At 44.9% G+C, this 21,383-nt stretch overlaps 1 pseudogene; it reads left to right on the top strand.

Moving 5' to 3' along the window:
* Positions 1-293: 293 nt before the first annotated feature.
* LOC118596563 overlaps positions 294-21,383 on the top strand; it is an 82,123-nt pseudogene continuing 61,033 nt past the window's right edge.

The raw sequence follows: 21,383 nt of genomic DNA, 5'->3' as shown, positions 1-21,383 counted from the left end.
TTGTTTCAATGACCACAGAAAAATGCCTCACACCGGCACCAAAAACAGTTTCAGAAAAGAATAAGTAGAGCGATTGTAAGACGTTGAGGAAGGGCTGTTCATAGAATTCTAAAAACCAAAATGCCTGCGGGTCCCCCACCTGTCTAACAAGAAGCTGCTTCCCAGGGGCCTGCTGGACTCGGGAGTTCAGTGCAAATCAGACCTTCTTCTGGGTTAGGGAGGGGACAGATGGACGGGGAGGAGGGAATAAACTCAACTCTGATAGCAAACCCAGCCACAGAAGACCCCAGGAGATGATCAACCACCCCAACATCATCTCACTTGTCCAAGTGATTGAGTCTGAGAAGAGAACATACCTCACCATGGAGCTGGCTGAGGGGAAACAACTATATCAATATGTCCAAAAGGCTGGCCACCTGGAGGAGGACCATGCCCGGGGGATCTTCAGGCAAATCCTAAGTGCTTCGAGTTACTGCCATGAGCATGGAATAATTCATCGGGACCTGAAACCAGACAACATCATGGTGGATGGGAACGGAAAAGTCAAAATCATCGACTTTGGCCTTGGCACCCAAGTCAAGCCTGGGAAAAAGCTTAGCTATTACTGTGGGACTTACCAATTTGGTGCCCCTGAATTTCTCCTTGAAAGACTTTATGACGGCCCCAAGGTCGACATATGGACCTTGGGAGTTGTTTTATATTTCATGGTGGTCGGGGAAGTCCCATCTGATGCCGTCACCTCACCAGAGCTCTGAGAGCAGGTTGTGAGAGGGAAGTATCCTGTCCCCTTGGGCCTGTCAGAAGAACTCCAGACCTGCTTAGCCTCTTGACAGTCAACCCCAGGCGTAGGCCAACAGTGGATGAAGTGATGACACCCCCCTGGCTCAGGAAAGACGGGAGGCTTCACCAAATCTCTGTGAAGAAATGGTCCCCAGCTTGCCCGCCCCTGCAATTGTGGAAGCCATGGAACATATTGGGTTCCAAGCCTGGGATATAAAAATGTGGTGGGTATTGTGTTCCCCAAAATATTGTGTGTTCCCTGAAATAAACATATCTGGGGTCAGAGAACAGACAGCCACTATAACAAAGCCAAAATTGGTGGCTAGAAAATGGGAAGAGTAAGCTGTAGCAGAAGTTGGGCGGTGGTGGTGCACACCTTTAATCCCAGCACTTGGGAGGCAGAGCTAGGTGGATCTCTGAGTTCAAGGCCACTTTAGAAACCGTTAAGCATGGTGACACATGCCTTTAATCCCAGAAACACAACCTTTAATCCCAGGGAGTGGGGGCAGAAAGAGAAAAGTATATAAGGCATGAGGACCAGGAATTAGGGGAGAAAAAAGCATGTAGTGAGTAAAGCATTCGGCTGGTTAAGTATTCGGGCTTTGGAGCAGCACAGTTCAGCTGAGAGCCTTTGGGATGAGGACACAGTAGCTTCCAGTCTGAGGAAACAAGACCAGCTGAGGGACTGGCGAGGTGAGGAAACTGTGGGTTGTTCTGTGTCTCTGATCTTCCAGCAATCACCCCAATAACTGGCCTCGGGTTTGAGTTTTATTAATAAGACTCTTTAAGATTCATGCTACATAAAAGACTCATTATGTTAGAGGAAATTCAACCAAACCATGTATTCATATTGTTTACTGCAAGGGCAGGCTCTCCAGGGGCCTAGCTGCACAACCTTAGTTCAACTCATGAAACCAGTGGTGACGCCATTCCCTTGCCTAGAGGATCCTGTTGCTTTCCCTCTACCAACCGGAAGGAGGAGGAGGGAGCCCACTCTTGGCACATTGCTCAGAGGATCACCCATTAGTGGTCAGGTGTCTGCCTATGGCCAGCAGGCAGGTCAAAGAGGAGACAGAAGGGCCACAGAGAACCCCCACAGGCCACTCCAGAGGACACTCACTTTGGACCAAGCCCACCAACGTTCCAAGAGTGCTCCCTGCATTTATTCAAGGAGCACCAGCAGTGATATCACAGAAGACAGCTTGTGCTCCCACAGAGCCTCAGCAAAGGGCAAGTCCACCAGCAGCCGTGGCCAGCCTAGAGGCTTGAGAGCATGGACAAGAAGGATAGGAAACGCTGTGATGAGACTGTGCTGTTGCTGTCCATCAAGGAAACCTCACCAGGGGCAGAAGAGAGTCTCTCCTCAGAAATGGGGCACAGGGGGGCGTCTGGAGAACAAGCAGCAGGCCTGGCCCAGGCACCTTTCTGTGTTTGGATGAATGTTTTACTCATGTCTGTGTCAATGGACAGATCATAATTATGTGTATTTATGGGATACAATGCATTGGGAAGCTAGGTCTAGATACTGTGGGATGGTTCAATGGAACCTATCAACATATCTAGCATCCCAGAAAACAAATCTCACTGTATCCTATACATGGGAAATCTAAATATGTTGGACTAGAAGTCAACGGCAGAAGGGTGTTGACCACGTTAAGAGAAGGGAGAAAGGGTTGGGGATTTAGCTCAGTGGTAAAGTGCTTGCCTAGCAAGCGCAAGACCCTGGGTTTGGTCCTCAGCTCTGACAGAGAGAGAGAGAGAGAGAGAGAGAGAGAGAGAGAGAGAGAGAGAGGAGTGGGGGAGGGAAAAGAGGAGGTGCTGAGGGAGGAGAAAAGTGGTATGGGGTGGGAGCTAGGTGTTGAGGGACAGAGGTGACTGGGAGCAGAGGTTTACACAGGAGGAAGCAGCTTGGAGAGCAGGGCAGAGCAGGGTGACCACAGTTGGAAAGATGCCCTGTATAGCTGGAGTCACAAGGTTCTCTTTCTCGTGTGTTGTTGCATTTTAAGAGTTTTTCAGAGGATGCAGAATGCCACAATTCTGCAGCCGTGGTGTTGGAGAGGACCCATGTATGGAAAGGGACCTGCAGGCAGAACCATGCAGAAAGCCCATGACACCCGTGTCCATGCCCTGCTCAGGGGTCCAGCCAGGAAGAAGGGAGCAAATGATGGAATCCTGAGCCACAGGGATTCTGCGAAGACCCTGCCCCTCAGAAGCATCAGGGGGCAGGAGCTGGAAATGTGTCCAAAGTCTACCCAGGTCACATCACACTCTGCTTCTCCAAGTACTTCCCTTCCTCACTCTTAGTAGCAGACTAACAGTAACAGATTTCTCGGGGCCCAAACTGACAGCTATATTCTCCCTGACAGATTTCTTGGGGCCCAAACTGACAGTTATGTTCTCCTTGACAGATTCCCAGGGACCAAACTGACAGCTACGTTTTTCCTGACAAATTTCTCCAGTCCAAACTAACAGTTTTCTCAGGGCCCAAACTGTCTGTCTCCTCCTCATCAGATATTGTGGAGATATGTGACAGGGAACTGGTGGGGGTGATGAAAAGATTACCCATCTTTTCAATGGGATGAAAATTTGTATCAGACCCTTATGTCCTGTGCTTAATGGGGGACTTTTGTGGTTGTTTTAGGCCATGACCATATGCCCACATGGTGTCTCCAGATGAGGGATGGCAAACGGGAGCCGAGTCTTGGTTCTACCTCCTAGGAGATCAATCCTTATGTGGAAGTGCCAAACAAATCGAAATGAAAATAAATGCGCCTTCCTAATGGAATGGGCAGATAAACATGACAGACAACACAGAAGAAGAAGTGGGGGTCCCAATGCTTACCTGCCAAAGGGACTGAGATAACACAGCACTTCTCATTGAAACACACTGTTTGTGTTTCTTGGGGCCACTGTCAAGCATGGTAGTGAGTGAAGAGAAGGAGCCAATCAGATGCTGCGCTGGGAGAAACAAAGTAACAGAAGCCCCACATTGGGCGCCAGATATTGCTTAGGTTCTAGCGGCTCCCTTGGGGCAGGGGGTGAGAAGGCGTGGCATCAACGACTCCGACACTGGGAGTCTGTTGAAAGCAAATAATGAGCTCCTTTATTTAATAACAGGGTAGCCCTTATATATCCTTATCCCAGTGCCCAGTCTGTGTGGTCATCCCTCATTAGGTGGGCACAATCAGGAACTTTGACAGCAATTGTTGCTAGGTCCTCAGTCAGACTCAGCATAATCAGAAACTCTGACAGCTCCTGTTGCAGACTCCAGGTTAGCTCTTAAGGAGTACATTATGTGCATTCCCTGGCTACTGATCTGGGCCAATTTCCTCGACCCTGTGGGGCCTGTCCTACTACAGTAACTGCCATGAATCTCGGAATAAAAGTGATGTTTGTGAAAGATGACCACGGGGGTTTTCCTGCATCTTCCTTTCACAGGAGAACTGGCCCTGTGGTGCTCAAAAGTCCCAGGAAAAGTAACTTCATCCCCAACACCACAAAGTCATTAAAAGTGTCTTTGAAGGGAACAAGCTGTAAGGTACCTGAAGGGGGAAAATGCAGAACCTGAGTGTGGACTTTGGGTCCTTCTGGATCCAGCAACATTTTCAGAAGGACCAGTGAGAACACTAGGTGTCATCAGCTTGTCTCATTTCCACAGAGGCAAGCATGGTAACCTGATGAATTCCTGTGGAAGGGGCATGGGTTGGATCCCAGAGTTGCTGAGAAGCCACTGGTCCATCCTGCTGTGTTCCTTCATTGTATCATACAAGATGTTCATTCTCCCTGTTGTGAAATTTTCCTTTTTTAGTTCTATGGGACAGGGCCACCCCTCAATGTCCTAGCCAGGCATGTGTCCTTCAGCGAACGAGTCAGATCTGGGGCTGAAGGAGGATGTGTGGTGGCAAAGAGAAGTATAAGTGTTCCATGTGAGAGGGCAGGCCCTGTTGACACAGACCAGCACCAAGATATGCTCTGTCTCAGGGACCTCACCTATCCCAAACCCAAACCCTATCATACTTGGTAGATTACCAGTGCCTGGGAGACCCCATCTCACAGGTACCAAAACTCCAGTTCATGTGTACACCTGTTGCTCTGATGGCAGGGTCTCATAGATTCCTGAGATGCCCTTGTAGCATCTTTCCAGTTATCCTGGTGTAAAGCTCTTGGCTTCTTTATAATGTTGCCAATCTCTTTAACGAACACCCTCTCTAAACTGCATTCTTATACTTCTTTAAATTCAGCCTCACGAACTCTGAGGGAATAAACAGTGTGTGTGTGTGTGTGTGTGTGTGTGTGTGTGTGTGTGTGTGTATGTGTGTATACACATGTGCAAAAGAGAGTGTGTGTGTGAGAGAGAAAATATGTGTATGTGAGTACGTGTGTTTGTGTGGTGTGTGTGTGTGTGTGTGTGTGTGTGTGTGAGAGAGAGAGAGAGAGAGAGAGAGAGAGAGAGAGAGAGAGAGAGTTTATTAGGGTACACTATATATCACCACACCTGTACATTGAGCATCATCCTTAACCTCTTCTGCAAATCTTTTTAAAGTCAACTTCAGAGAGTGAATTTGGGCATCATGGGGCCAGCTTCTTCTGTACTTTCTCCAGGACAGCTTTCTGCCCCTATGGTAAAATATATTCTTGACATTTCCATAAAGAGCTTGAATGGGTGTTGGATAAACACATTGCTGTGGATCTATTTGCCAATGCCTAGACGATGGATCACCTATTTTCAAGGAAAGCAAATGGGGTACTCCTCAGCCTCCAATAGTTCTCTTATTGGTGACATGTCCTGTGTGTGCATGTGTGCATGTGTGTGTGTGTGTGTTTTATAACTCTATCTTATAGTCCAAGTGGTCTGTGAATTGTTTGCTGTTTTGCTTTTTATTTCCAGAGCTGAAATGGAACTCCAGAACCACTTTATTAAAGCATCTCACAACAGCCAGGTCTGGTTGTGCACACCTTTGATCCCAGCACTCGGACAAGTGGATCTCTGAGTCTGAGTCCAGCCTGGAACTCACAGAGCAAGTTCCAGGACAGCCAGGAGACACAGAGAAAACCTGTCTCCAAAACCAAAAAAGGGTTGGAGGTGGCATTTCAAAAACAACTTTAAAGACATAACAGAACACACACACACACACACACACACACACACACACACACACACACACACACAAAATAAATAAAAAAACAAAACAAAACAAAAAACCATGACTTCTATCTTAAAAATCTGCTTCTGATACCCAGGAATGAAGGAAGATGTTCTCTGCCCAGAACCACCACAGCTTCCTGCTTCAACAGTGTTCAAATATGGCTGTCAGCCAACCGCTCCAAGCCAGAGCCCTCTACCACCTTGTCGTGGCCATGACCACCAAGTCACTCCTGAAGGTGAGCCAGAACTCCCACCATGGCACAGAGGCTGCCATGGACCTCCAGATCAACCTGGAGTTATATGCCTCCAATGTCTGTCTGTCTGTGTCTTGCTACTTTGAGCAGGATGGTGTGTGTGGCTCTGAAGAACTTTGCCAAATTGTTCTGATCTCATGAGAAGAGGGAAACTGGGGAACTGATGAGGCTACAGTACCTAGGAGGTGGGCAGCTTTGCTGCAGGACATCAAGACCTGATGCCTAGAAGTATGGACTACACAATGGAGTGTGCAATTGCATGTGGAAAAGACTGTGAATCAGTTGTGACTGGACCTTCACAAACCCCCCACTTACATAACTTTGTGGATACTTGTTACCTGAATGGGTGAAATCCATCAGAGAACTGGGTGACCACATAACCAACCTGGGCAAGATAGGAGCCCCTGAAAAGCACACCCTGAGACACAGTGATAATAAAAACTAAGAATCATAAACCCCAGAAGCATGGGTGACTTCCCTGGTCGTGGAGCAACACATGCATGCCTGGTTATTTTACCTTTTCTAGAAATCACATTGCAACATCCACTTAAGTTCTTTAGTTTGTACCATTACTTCAAATAAAGAAATTTGGTTAAAAAAAATGGATGGATGGATGGATGGATGGATGGATGGATGGATGGATGGATGGATGGATGGATGGGCCAACTCCACATATCATTCAGACTGCAGCACAATTCTTACTAGTTTTAAAGGCAATAGAATTTCACTTTCAAATTGAGCAGGTGCAAAACTAGAAATATATTTCTGAAGTTTAAAGCTATGAACTGAAGTCCCCAGGCCCTCAAAAGAAGAAAAAAGCCACACCTGTGTTAAATATCACTCAAGGATGGTTGACCAATGAGAACTTCTATGATGAAACTGGAGAAGTAGTTTTGGAAGGGTTACTGCTCTGCAGAGAACCCGGCACCCTTGTCAGGTGGCTTACAACTGCCAGTTCTAGGAGGTCAGGCACCATTTTCTGGACTCCAAGATCACCTGCACTCACATCTGTATATCTGCCCCGCCCCCCCCCCCCGCCACCCCCCCTCCCACACACACACACAATTAAAAATGAAATAGTGGACTGGAGAAATTACTCAGTGGTGGTTTTTTCAAAACCCAATGGCGACTCACAACTGTGTGCAACTCCAGTTCCAGAGGATAATAATGGATGCTTTGCTGTAACCTCTCCTCACCTGAGTGGAATTTCTAGCCACTCCCCCATGACCACACATGTGCTGGGGAGACACATAGTCATTCCTGGGGGGCCTTACACCCTACGTAATCTGTGCACTTCAGTCACATAATCTATGCACATGTGTGGCACAGCTATGTAAACCCATATGCGAATGTGCAGGGGAATCCATAAGAAGCTGGTCCCAGACCCCTCCCTTCTCTCTCCCTGCAGGATCTTCAGTAAGTTTAAGCACATCCCCTCTGTTCTCCTTCCCCTAATCAGCTCTTACAGTGGGTTTTGTTGTGCTTCGTGGCTTCTCTTGCATGGTAAACAGCGCCGCTTAATAAATAACACAGTGCCACATAATAACTAACACCCTCCAAAGCATTTTTGTTTGTTTGTTTTTTATTAATTTATTTATTTTAAACAGTAAAATATTTTCTCTGTAGAAAATAGTATAAATGATAACATTTCCCAATAAGCCCTTTTAAGCCAAATGGTAGCTGAATTATACATATAAATATTGACTAGATTCTGTGATACAGAAGAAACCTATCTTAATCCATTCAGAGAGCTATTTTTTATTTAAGTTGTGTATGTGAGATTCCTATTCACCTTCCCCTTCACTGTTTGATTTATGGCAAACATTTTTCTATAGGTGAATCCATAATCTAAAAAGATTTTAGCTTCCCCTCCTGAATGTACAGCCAACATTTTCTTTCACCAGCTTGATACAGTGCAAATTTTTATCCTAGTAGTAAAATATTTCACTGAGGCTTGCCCAGTGATTGGGTAAAACCAAAACTTATTATAAGCCACAGTCATCTTAGGGTCCCCCTGCTATGTAGCCTCCCTAGACCTGTGGGTTGCAGTCTGATTGTCCTTCGCTTTACATCTAGTATCCACTTATGAGTGAATACATACCATGTTTGTCCTTCTGGGTTTGGGTTACCTCACTCAGGATGATATTTTCTAGTTCCATCCATTTGTCTGCAAATTTCATGCTGTCATTGTTTTTCTCTGCTGAGTAGTACTCCATTGTGTATATGTGCCACATTTTCTTTATCCATTCTTCAGTTGACAGGCATCTAGGTTGTTTCCAGGTTCTGGCTATTACAAATAATGCTGCTATGAACATAGTTGAGCATGTATCTTTGTGCTATGATTGAGCACAAAGATACATGCTCAGCTATGTTCATAGCAGCATTAATTTTTATTTCTTTAATTAGTCATGTGGTGTGTGTGTGTGTGTGTGTGTGTGTGTGTGTGTGTGTGTGTGTGTGTGTGTGTGTGTGTGTGTGTGTGTGTGCGTGCGCGCGCGCGTGTGTGCGCTGTCTTCTGTCTGTGTGAGGGTATGTGCCCAGGGATTCTCCTGAAGCTGGAGTTACTGACCGATATGAGTCACCTGTTGTGGATACAGAGAACCAAACTTGGAGCCTTTGAAAATGTATGTGATTCACCGCAGAGCAACATCTCTAGTCTGTCCACCAATGTGTTTTTAAAGTACCTTGATTTATGATTTTTTTTTACCCTGTTGAAATAAACTCTTCATGAAACTGGTACTAGTTAGAATATACTATTTGGAGTTACAGGATCTGTGCTCCTGGACCGTGGTCTCTCACATTTAGCTTCTTGGAGGTGAGAGCTATGTGTTTACATCAACAAAGCTCATCTACTTACTTCAAATGTACTGTTAAAAAAAAATCAAGACACTAGAAATGAGATTTTTTTTTTCCTCTTGTCCAGAGAGAGAGAGATAAAACCAAGAAAAAGTGCTTACTGGGATTTCTAATAGACAAGCACGTCCTAACATCCAGCCGCAACACCTCTCACCTTGTTTGAACGCTTGCAGTCTCTGTGCCATTTTGTTGTTGTGACTTGGTTTGGTTCCAGCTTGTGAGGCCTTGTGTAATGTGGACCAGGATGCCCTCAAACCCCCATATAGCTGGGATGACCTTGAGCTTCTTATCCTAATTCCATTTCCCAGAGTGCTGAATCTCAGGCATGAGCAACCAAGTCCAGCTAGTGCAGAGCTTTCGGCTTGCTGGGCAAGAACTCCAAGCTCCAGCCCCGGCTGCTGCTCTGTGACTTTTTGTTATGTAAATTTTCATTCAGTCTTACCAAAAGAACCCTACCCCTAGCCTTAAAATGAAAAGCTCAGGGAGATTATCTATCTATCTATCTATCTATCTATCTATCTATCTATCTATCTACCATATCTATCATACACACACACACACACACACACACTCATGTTCAGATATAGTAGTGGGGAAGAAGGAACTACATTTTGTTCATGAGCCAACTACTATGGAAACATTTTCACTCAAAATTTAGTTCACAGTTTAAAAGATTCCCCCCTTCTCTCTCTCTCTCTCTCTCTCTCTCTCTCTCTCTCTCTCTCTCTCTCTCTCTCTCTCGTGTGTGTGTGTGTGTGTGTGTGTGTGTGTGTGTGTATGTGTGTGTGTTATGAGTGTGTGAGAGTGTAAGGTTTTTCGTTGTAGTTAGCTGTCGACCTATATATAGCCTGATAGCTCACGCCTGTAATCCCATCACTCGGGGAAGCTAGGAAGGAGCCGGTAAGTCTCTGGTCTGGTGGAGGTATATTGCAAGAGCCTGCCTCAAAACCAAAACAGGGCTGGACTTGGTGGCTCATACCTTTAATCCCAGCACGCAAGAGGAAGAGATTGGTTGATCTCTCTGAGATCAAGGTCATACTGGTCTACTTAGAAAGTTCCAGGTCCACCTAGGCTACATAGAGAGATCCTGTCTTAAAACAAAACAAACAACAACAAAAATAAGTCAGCCTAAGTGGAAGCTGATGTCCAGGGTCCGTTTTTTAAGCCCTTGTATTCTCGGTGTTCTGTCCCATTGTCCATGAAAACACTCAGCCAGCTGCCAGCCCTTTCTCAGAGTAGCTAGCTAAAAGCTGAATGAAAGTGAGTACATGACCAACCACTCCAAGGTATGGTTGAAGAGAAAGGTTTTACTGTAGAAGAGTTCAGCCAGAGGCATCTGGAACAGTCTAAACTGAACATGGCCAGCAGAACAGACCAGGCCACGACGGAAGGATAAAGAGAGTGTGAGAGAAGAAAAGAGAGGAGAGAAGAGGTCCAGGGGAGCAAGCGAGCTCACGGGAATCCAGTGAGCTCACGGGAACCTAGGGGGAAAAGCAAGAGCAGCCAAATTATACAGAAATCAGAGGCTAGGGGAAGCAAAGCCCAGCCCTTGGGTTGGAGAGGTTTCAGGGAGAGGGGACAGCTGGGAAGTGGTGGGAGGAGCCGCAGATCCTGAGTGACTCTTGTCCTGTTTCTTCGGGACCTGATAACAGCCACTGGCTCCTGTTTAAAAACTAAACATGTTTCCCAGTTGCTCCGGTAAGACCCAGTCTTTCCTTTTGCTTCAGCTCCTCCTTCCTTTGCCTCGAAGGGCACAGAAAAGGTGCTACAGACCAGCCCCAAGTACCATTCCTCTTAGATCTGAAACCCTGCTCTTTGGATTAAGCCTCTCACTCAGAAACCTAGCTAAGAAACACAAACTAAGGTAAAAGCCACTGTTCTGTTTTGGACAGGTTTCTGAATTTTCTGCTAGAACCATCTGTCCACACTGTACTTGCCTCGTGGCTGAAATCGAAAGCTGAGATCTTTGCTGCCATCTCTATTCTTAGGTAGGCAAATGTGCTTGTGTGAGCCGAAGCTTTAGCTCGGTGAGAAAATACTTGCCTGCGTGTGTGGTATGTTCTTCCAGCCCGCTCACTTATGACTATATATGTGTTTACACATTAACTACATGGTATCGGTTTTGTCAGAAACAAAAAAACAAAGCAAAAGTAGCTCAGCAAGGCAATTTATTTTTGCAAAATGTTGTACCGGAACCCCAACCCAGCCAGCAAGCTCACCAGGACAGGAAGTTGGTGTTTAGTCTAGCGCAGCAGTGACTCTGTCTTTCCCCCACCCCACCCCTGTTGGCTAGAGTCCAACATCAAAGTCGTTCTCAGTTGGCTAGGTTTTGGTTTGTTTTATATTTATTTATATGTAGGTGTGAATATATGCTAGGTACCCTTGGAAGCCAGAAGAGGGCATCTGAACCCCTGGAGCAGAAGTTACAGAAGCTTATGGGGGTGCTGGGGATGGACCGCTCATCCTCTGGAAGAACAGCACTCACTCTTTTTTGTTTGGTTGGTTTGGTTTAGTTTGGTTTGGTTTGGTTTTTCAAGACAGGGTTTCTCTACGTAGCTGTCCCTGAACTTGCTCTGTAGACCAGGATGGCCTCAAACTCACTGAGATCTGCTTGTCAGGGCTATATGGTAAGACCCCCATCTTAAAAAAAAATTAACAATTGTAATCTAATATTTTGTAAATTAGCATCATCTTGTACTCCATAAAATTATAATTGGTATGGAACAGGGCATATTTACTGACAAACTCAAACATATTCAGTTTTTCTGTAAGTCTAAGAGGCCAAATATACTTGCATTCTTATTCCCTAATTAACATTGTAGTATTTCTTCTTACCTGGAAATGACCTATCCATTGTCTAACTTAGCAAAGCAATTAACAATTAGGGAAGTCTTTCAAATAAATAAGTTACAAAACATAATTATTGCTCAAAAGTATCTTTATAAATTATTGTATGTTTTACATCTACTTGCTTTATTATACTTTCTTTTGTTTTTGCTTCTTGAGACAAGGTCTCCCACTGTAATTCTGACCTGAAATTCACTGTATTGACCACATTGGTGTAGCATAGTAGAGGTTCCTCATGCCTCTGCCTTCTGAGTGCTGGAATTAAAGGCATGTGCCACCACATCCCACTCAATTAAAATCCTCACTACACTGTACTAAATTTATGAGAATTATGACTTAGTGACTTTTTGGCTAAAATATGGATTTTTATGTTTTGTTTGGATTTTTTTGTTTTTGTTTTGTTTTTGAGTCAGGGTCTCACTATTACATAGCCCTGGCTTGTAACCCAGGCTAGTCTCTAACTCACAAGAGATCCATCTGCCTCTGTCTCCTGAGTGCTGGGATTAAAGGCTTGAGCCACAAGGCCTGGCTTGTTTCCTTGTTGTTGCTGTTTCTGTTTTTGTTTTTTAAGACCCTTAACTAGGAGTAGTCATGCACACCTTAATGCCAGAACTCTGAAGGCAAAGGTAAGCAGATCTCTGTGAGTTTAAATCTAGCCTGTTTTCAAGGCGACAAGGCAACATAACAAGGAGATCCTGTCTCAACAAACAAACAACAAACTAAAGAAATAAATAATAATTTAAAAATTAAAAAAGCACTTTTTCTCCTTTGGTGTTTCTGATAGCCAACAGCAGTTGGTAAAAGTATATTTTGGGTGAGCAAAAATTGAAGTTTTACCTTTCTGCCGGGTTGTAACTCAGTGTTAGAGTACCTACCTAGCATGCACAAGGGGCTGGGTTTGATTCCCTCATACAACAACAACAATAATGAAATAAAACCTCTCTCTTCCAACTAATCCCCAGAGTTTGGAAACCATGAATTTCTAGTTTTATGGAACATGACCTTTGCATAAGTTCATTGAGAATCGGTTCTTGTACATGGACACAAGTGGAGACCCTGGTCCGGTTGTCAAGGTTTCGGGTCCTCGGAAGGAAGGAAGGAGGTCTGTGTGGAGCCAACAGAAAAGCTGAGCCTGTTCCTTACCATCACAGGATCGTGCAGGTCCACTGGCCCAGGGAAACGAAGAACATCACTTTCTTGGGTAACCACTCTGGATTTTTAGACGTGTTAATACATGTGTGTGTCATTTCAGAAAGGAGTGAAGGAAGTATAATTTGATTCCTCGTCAGAAGTTCTGTGAATGTTGTTTGAGAGGACAGAGAGGGTCGATTACTTCTTCCTGTGCTTCCTGCAAATAATTAGGCCAAGTTTAATGAGGCTAAAACCTCAATTTGCAAATAATTTGAATTTACTTGACTCTCTTTGATAAAATTGGAGGAACAAGAAGAAAAATTATGTTTCAGAAAAAGGCTGTAATTTGCTTGTTATTAAATTTGATTTTTCACTTGTTTTGAAGTTTTATGATGCATCTGCAGTTGGAACTGGATTCTGAATTCCCCCTGGCATACAACGTTTCATCAATTACCCTTTTGTTACTGTAGCGAAATGCTTGAGGCAGCGAACTTGTTAGAGCCTCGTAGTTTATTTAGCCCACAGTTTGGGACATTCAAAAACTTGGTACTGAAATCAGCTCAGTCCTGGTAAACACTTTAGACTGAACAGAAGATGGTAATCCAAGATGGAGGTGGGGTGGGGGTTGATTTTGATTGATTCATTGTAGGCAGAAGTTTCTGTCCTGCCCAGTCCTGCAGTTGTTCAGTCTCAAATAAACACGCAGAAGCTTATATTAATTACAAACTGTTTGGCCTATTGCTCAGGCTTATAACTAACTCACTCTGACGCTTAAATTAACCCATAATTCTTGTCTATGTTTAGCCACATGGCTTGGTACCTTTTCTCAGTTCAACATCCTCATCTTACTCCTCTGCCTCTAGCTGGAGACTCCATCTCTGCCTTTCCTCTTCCCAGCCTTTTCTAGTCCGGTTGTCCCGCCTACACTTCCTGCCTGGCTACTGGCCAATCAGTATTTATTAAACCAGTAGGAGTGACAAATCTTTACAGTGTACAAGAACATTATCCCACAGTATTTCCCCTTTTCTTCTTTTTAAAACAAAAACCCTGAATCTCATCTCCTTTGTTTAGCTTTTTTTTTTAACCATTATCCATAACAATTTGTAACCAACATTCTAAACAATGACAAACATCTATAATCCATTTTGGGGGGATGTGGGTGTAGTTTTCTAGACTATTTTCTGCTGATTGGTGAGTGCTGGGGATCTTGAGAGACCCTGAGAAAATTTAGAATTATGGTTAAATCTTGGCTGTAGTAGTCTGTGCAGCAAGTTGCCTCGAAGCTGTTCCAGATGTTGGATCATCTGGGCCATGGCTTTCATTGGAGACCTTTCAGGGGGTCTTGGTCAATCAAACCATATTGGCCTGGAAGCCATCCATAGGGATGGCTTCTGTGGAAATAAAAGCAGAACATATTTTCCAAAGCAACATATCCTTAGACCCAAATTTTGAAGTCAAGATGCCTTTAAAATATATATGTTGGTTTAACTTAGCAGCCTTTATGATCAAATGTCTTTCTGCAGTTAGGCTCACTAACAGTCAAAAAATTCAAAGAAAACACAATGTGCATAATCCAGACTCTCTGTGTATTTTCCACCTTTATATGGCCTAATTTTTATATTATGTTTATTGTCTCTTTAATGACTTATTTTTTTCAATTACTTACTTTGTTGTATAACTGCCCCTGTTCCTTTTCCTCTCTCTTCCAAGCCTATGAGATATTTTTACATATATTGTAAACTGTTTAGAGGTTTTTTCCATCTGAACCTGTCCTACTGTGTATCTGTAATTATTTTCTGACCAGTATTTTAAACTGCTAAGTGGTGCAGCAGCTTTGGCTGCTGACTCTGCCCCTTTTGGCTTCCCAGAGTGGCAGAGGTATGTTCATCGCCAGCTCTGGGAGCCATCTATTATCCCAACTTTGGGAAGCAGTGGGTCCATGCTGTCACCAAGTAGCATGCAGCCCATAAACTGTTTTTATCTGAATGAGCAAAAGCTAAATCTGCCATGCAGCACACTGTCCAGCTTGGAGATGCCTCTGTGTATTGTGGTGGGAATCCACCATACTGTGTTCAAGCTCAAATGCCTTAGTGTCTTTTTACCACAGTGTCTCTGTATCATGGCCTGCATGAGAGACACAAACTAGAAAGCTCTTCTTAACTCCATTTTTAAACCTTTTTTTTTCTTTTCTTTTTTTTAAGCTTTATCAGCTTTTAGGTGGAAATTATTACCCCATGTTGGGGGCCTAGTATAGCCAGATAAATCTTCCTTGCCCATTGGTACCCAAATAACCAGTCAGAGACTTAGTATTACTTACAAACTGTTTGGTCTATGGCTCAGGCTTCTTGAGAACTAGCTCTTTCATCTTAAATTAACCCATTTCTATTAATCTATGTATTGCCACATGGCCATGGCATTACCGATCTGTTGGCATGTTGCTATTTGGGTGGCAGGCTGGTGTCTGCGCTCACACTGCCTTTCTTCTCCTTGTCTCCTTGCTTGGATTTCCCACCTGGCTATAACCTGCCTTGCCATAGGCCAGAGCAGCTTCTTTATTGACCAATGGTAGCAGCACACATTCACAGTATACAGAAAGACCATCCCACAGCAATTTTTTTTCATGTGCTTCAAGTCATACCTCAATAGATGTAACAGGCTCCTATTAGGCCCCACATCATTTTCTTTTTAGCTGTTATTACTATTCATGGTGCTATGAAGGTAAAATCCTCCATTCTAGGGCTGGAGGGGGGGGGTAGCTCAGTAGTCATGTTTGCCTAACATATGGAAGGCCTTGAGTTTGATCCCAAGCACCATAAGGGGGAAAAAATTCTTGATTACATTTATCTGCATTCCTCACTTTGTCTCATACTACCATGGACACAAAAGACACCTAATAAATATTTGTTTGTTTTAAGGTAAAACAATAAAAGTGAAAACAGCCGGACAGTGGTGGTACATGCCTTTAATCCCAGCACTAGGGAAGCAGAGGCATGCTGTGGATATCACTCTGTATAAATAAAATGCTGATTGGCCAGTAGCCAGGCAGGAAATAATAGGCGGGAGAAAGAGAATTGTGGGAGGTGGAAGCCTAGGGAGGAGAGACACCGCCAGCCGCTGCCATGAGAAGCAACATGTAAAGACACCAGTAAGCCACAAGCCATGTGGCAAAGTATAGACTGTAGTGGGTAGCCATCCCAGCATTGGCCTGGAAGTTCCAACCCCCATTGAGGCTTCGGTAATGGTCACGCCCACAAGGCAGGGTGGAGGAGGAAGCGGAAGACCAAGGATTGGGAAGAGGTCACTGGAGACCGGGGTTCGATTCCCCGACGGGGAGCTGGCACTCAGGGAGGAGTGGGAATGCCTCACTCACAGCGGTTTTCGCTGGTCTGGGGGATAAGCTAGGGAACTGAGACCGGACTAGCTGCTCCCTTTTTTGGGAATGGAACCGTGTAGGCGTCCCCTGGTTAAATGGAACTTTGCAGGCGGGTTTAGGTACCCCCAGCCGGGGAGGAGGCTGAGGGAGGGAGCCGCCTAGGCCTTTGGAATTTGCCCCACGTGAGTGCCAGATATTGGTGAAATTATTAAGGCCGCTCCACGTAGTTAAAAGGGAGGTTTATTTTGTGGGGTACTTACAAATGAGGGGGTAGGTTACAGGGTCTGGCAAGGGTATAGTGCAGTCCGGCCGTGTTCTCTGGAGAACTCTGCTCGGTCTACCTCCATCGTCCAGAGTCCGGGAAGTGCTGTGGCTATCGCTCTGTGTAAATAAAGTTCTGTTTGGCCAGTGGCCAGGCAGGAAGTATAGGCGGGACAAGAGAGAAGAGAATTCTGGGAAGTAGAAGGCTGGGGAGAGACACCGCCAGCCGCCGCCATGAAAAGCAACATGTAAAGACACTGGTAAGCCACAAGCCATGTGGCAAAGTATAGACTAACAGAAATGGGTTAATTTAAGATAGAAGAAGTAGATAACAAGAAGGCTGCCACGGCCATACAGTTTCTAAGCAATATAAGTTTCTGTGTGTTTACTTGGTTGGGTCTGAGTGACTGTGGGACTGGCGGGTAAGAGAGATTTGTCCTGACTGTGGGCCAGGCAGGTGGATCACTGAGTTCAAGACCAGTTTTGTCTCCAGAGCATGTTTCAGGACAGCCAGAGCTACACAGAAAAACCCTGTCTCGAAAACAAAAACAATGCCGATTGAGAAAATACACCTGGGGAAAGTTGCCCAATGATAGGGAGGGCTTTTATCTCTGTATGTAGTGTGCACGGTGAGACTGGGTGGGGGGATGATTGTGAAGTGGATGGATAGGGAAGCTACTGGGCCTTCCAAAACCAATTATGTCATCTACTTACTGCACCTGGGGCAATAACTAAAACCTGAGAGCCTTGAACAGGAAGGCAGCTGCTGGCCCAGGAGAAGGCCATTTGTCCAATGGCAGAAGTTACCCTTATTTGGGGGATGGGGAAAGGTACCTCAACCACTGTGTTACCTCTAACTTGTTAGTGTTTTAGAATCCTGTTTTCAGAGGTACCGCCTGCCTTTGGTACTCTTAGGATTAAAGGTGGGCCACCACACAGGGCTACATATGTCCAGACTGGGATTTTAGTTTGGCTCCCTTAACCCACTGTCTTCCACAGTCACATTTAACATTCTTTCAACTCTAGAATTGCAGGTTTTGGAGTGTCCCAGATAGCCATACTCAAAATGGAGGCCCTCTCCAAGGCTTTCAAGTGGAAAGCACTTCTGTTTTGTGTGTTGCTGTGTGGAGAAGACATCTGGAACTTCTGTCGACCAGGAATTACTCATCTGGCGGAACTCAAATGTGCAGCACTATTCTGGATTGAGTGGAAAGTGCTATGACATTTGAGTTTCCCCTGTGAGCACCATTCCCAGGCCCCTGTCTGTCCCTTAAGGTTTGAACTCTTGTTCTAAAGTGTTGACTATCAATACATTAGATGGGAGGGGGTTACTAATGCAAACTCCAGGTACAGTGGGAACTCAGCTTTACAGTGGTCAGTTTCAGCTTGAGACTTAATTTATTTAAACTTAAATTTGTGTGTCTGCAGCACTGAGCATGAATCCCACTGAAGGCATCAGATTCCTTGGATGTAAGTGATTTTTTTTTTAATTGGCAATTTTGGGTTGCCACATTAACTCGGTTAAGATCAATAAAGTCTGGTTCTCTTAGCAAAAAACAAAAAACAAAAACAAAAAGTGAAAACAATGCCTGCCACATAGCAGGCGATCAGTAATGCTTCCTACACCTGAAGAGATCATTTTTAAACTCAATATTAACAAACCAGGGAGGAAATAGTCACCTAGACACCAGAAGACCAGAGCAAGCCTCCCTGTGGTGTGATGTTTTGATCGAATTCTGACAATAAAGTTTGCTTTGAGTCAGAGGGCGGAGCTAGCTACTAGCTGACCAAAATGAACCAAAGGGGTTTTGGAGGACCGAGGACAGGAGACAGGAAGTAGTGAGGTGGGGCTAGGAGGGAGGCTGTCCGTCTTTTTGGATGGAGGGATGGAAGAGATAGAAGGTCCTTGGTGGCTTTTCCATCAATTCTCTTAGCATTTGGATTCTTACCCTGAAGACTATCTAGCCGGGCGGTGGTGGCACACGCCTGTAATCCCAGCACTTGGGAGGCAGGGGCAGGCGGATCTCTGTGAGTTCAAGGACAGCCTGGGCTACAAAGTGAGTTCCGGACAGCCAGGACTGTTTCACAGAGAAACCCTGCCTCAAAAAAAACAGGAAAGAAGGAGGAGGAGGAGGAGGAGGAGGAGGAGGAGGAAGAAGGAAGAAGAAGAAGAAGAAGAAGAAGAAGAAGAAGAAGAAGAAGAAGGAAGAAGAAGAAGAAGAAATGACTCCTGACTTTTTACTGATAAAGAATTAGATAAATGCTTCACATCTCAGGATTCTAAGACAACATAAGTGGAGTTTGGCCCTCCTTCTGTCAGTTTATGAAAGACAGTGGTTGGAGTGTGGGTGCCCAGGGAGAGTGTGAAACAAACGATTTCCACTCACTGTAGTCCACTGAGTATCTCAGACTCATCCAGTCTTCACACAAAGCAAGGCCTTCCAACTACTTGAGACTGGAAGCATATATTTGACCATCTTACTCACTTAATTTGCCAACAGGGATTTAACAGGACTTTGCAGTATTTTACCTGTTCGTCTGTCTCCTAGGCTAGCAGCCAATTCCCCACAATGACTTTTTAAAGAAAAACTTTCATGTTTCTTTTGTTCACTGTCAACACACCCAGTAGTGTGCATCTGTGTGTCATAACTGTGGGGAGGTTTATGCCCAAATTCATGCTTGTCAACCAGTTTCGAAATCTCAGATCTAAAAGACCTCGATCAAGTCTGAAGGTAATTTATTCATACTCAGAGAAAGGGTTTAAACATGCCCTTAGCGGAATCAATAGCATTTGCAGGATCTGGGCCATAGCTCAGTGGTAGGAGCACTTGCCTAGCATCAAGCATGAGGCCCTGGGTACAACCCAGAGGAGGGGGCTCATGCATGTCCAATTGTATGAGCATTAGGCGAGTAGGTTCCGGACTCCTTGGAAAGATCCATTTAATTTTGAGTTTAGAATTTACCCTTTCAGGGCTGGAGAGATGGCTCAGAGGTTAAGAGCACTGACTGCTCTTCCAGAGGTCCTGAGTTCAATTCCCAGCACCCATATCATGGCTCAAAACTATCTATAATGAGATCTGGTGCCCTCTTCTGGCAGGCAGGCATATACACAGGCAGAACACTGAATATGTAATAAATAAATCTCAAAAAGGAAGAAAAAAAGAATTTATCCTTTCAGATATAAGAAGCATTACTGGCCAGGAGGTGGTTGAAAGGATGATGAATGGCGCTGGCGGCGGCGCTGGTTACCATGTGGAAAGGTCACGGTCATCACAGAACCCAATTTCAGAGCTTTATTGGGAGGAAAAAGGGGGGCAGGGGAGAGAGGAGAGCCAGGCAGGGAGAGGAAAGCTTGTGTGGAGGGCAGAGAGAGAAAGATGGGGAGGGGGAGTAGAGCAGAGAGAGAGTGGGGTCTGTGTCCGGCTTTTTAAGGCACAGATTGTGTGACCACGCAGTGTACGTAGTCACCAACACACACTGATGACATAAGACGCAAGACCTTTTACTTAACCCCCGACCTGCACATGTGCAGTCATGTAGGTGGAGTGAGGGCAGAATTCTAACAGTGGTGACGCACGCCTTTAATCCCAGCACTAGGGAGGCAGAGACAGGTGGGTCTCTGTGAGTTCGAGGCCAGCCTGGTCTACAGAGTGAGTTCCAGGACAGGCTCCAAAGCTACACCAAGAAACCCTGTCTGGGGGTGGGGGGAGCATTACTGATGACCTGCTATGTGGCAGGCATTGTTCTCACATTTATTTATATATTTATTTATTCATTCATTTATTTATTTATTTATTTATTTAGGTTTTTCGAGACATGGTTTCTCTGTGTAGTTTTGTGCCTTTCCTGGAACTCACTGCCTCTGCCTCCCGAGTGCTGGGATTAAAGGCATGTGCCACCACCGCCCAGCTGTTCTCACTTTTATTATCTTATTTTAAAACAAGCAAGTGTGTATTAGATGTCTGCTGTGTCCACGACAGTACAAGGCAAGGTGAGGAATGTGAATAACAAAATCAAAAGAGAGAGAAGTATTTCAATTTAAATCAATTCGGAAATATTCTCGCCCTCCCCTTTCTGTTCCTTCATCTACCATCCATTCAGAGATGATTTGGGAGTGGAAATCTCCTATACCTAAGCCTTTGTCTTCTCGGGATTCAGACAGTTACACATCTAACAATTTGCCTCGTCCTCCTGGACTTCCCAGAGGTGGCCAGGTCTACCCCAGATTCATATTTCCCCTATCCCATCCTCCCCACCCACTAACATCCTCACTCAGTTTCCCGAGTTGTCCTCAGTGTCAGTGGGCTAGCCATCCTGTCACCATGACAACTTTCTCTACCTCTGTGTGCATCTACAGTCTGTCAAAACTCACTTCCCCACGGCTGTCTCCACTTCTGATTGCACATTCTAATAACCTCCTAAGCAGCCTACCAAGACTCTTTCTAACCGCTGCCAAATGTATTTGCCATGCTATTATAAAAACAAAAATGATTTAAACACATACCAAGTCCCTTCAACAGCCTCTATCATAGATCCTTATACAGATTATTTTAAGTTAAAATGTTTTCCCTCTTAATGACCCCAACTTCTTTTTGAGGCAGAGTTTCGTTGTATAACTATGGCTGACCTGGAACTTACCATGTAGACCAGGCTGGCCATGAACTTACAGAGACCCACTTGTCTCTGCCTCCTGAGTGCTGGGATCAAAGGTGTGCATGATCACACCCAGCCCCCC

The sequence above is a fragment of the Onychomys torridus genome, chromosome 15, assembly GCF_903995425.1.
Source record: "Onychomys torridus chromosome 15, mOncTor1.1, whole genome shotgun sequence".
Lineage (NCBI taxonomy): Eukaryota > Metazoa > Chordata > Mammalia > Rodentia > Cricetidae > Onychomys > Onychomys torridus.
Note: the sequence above shows the minus strand (reverse complement) of the source record. Positions and strands in the feature narration are given on the sequence as shown.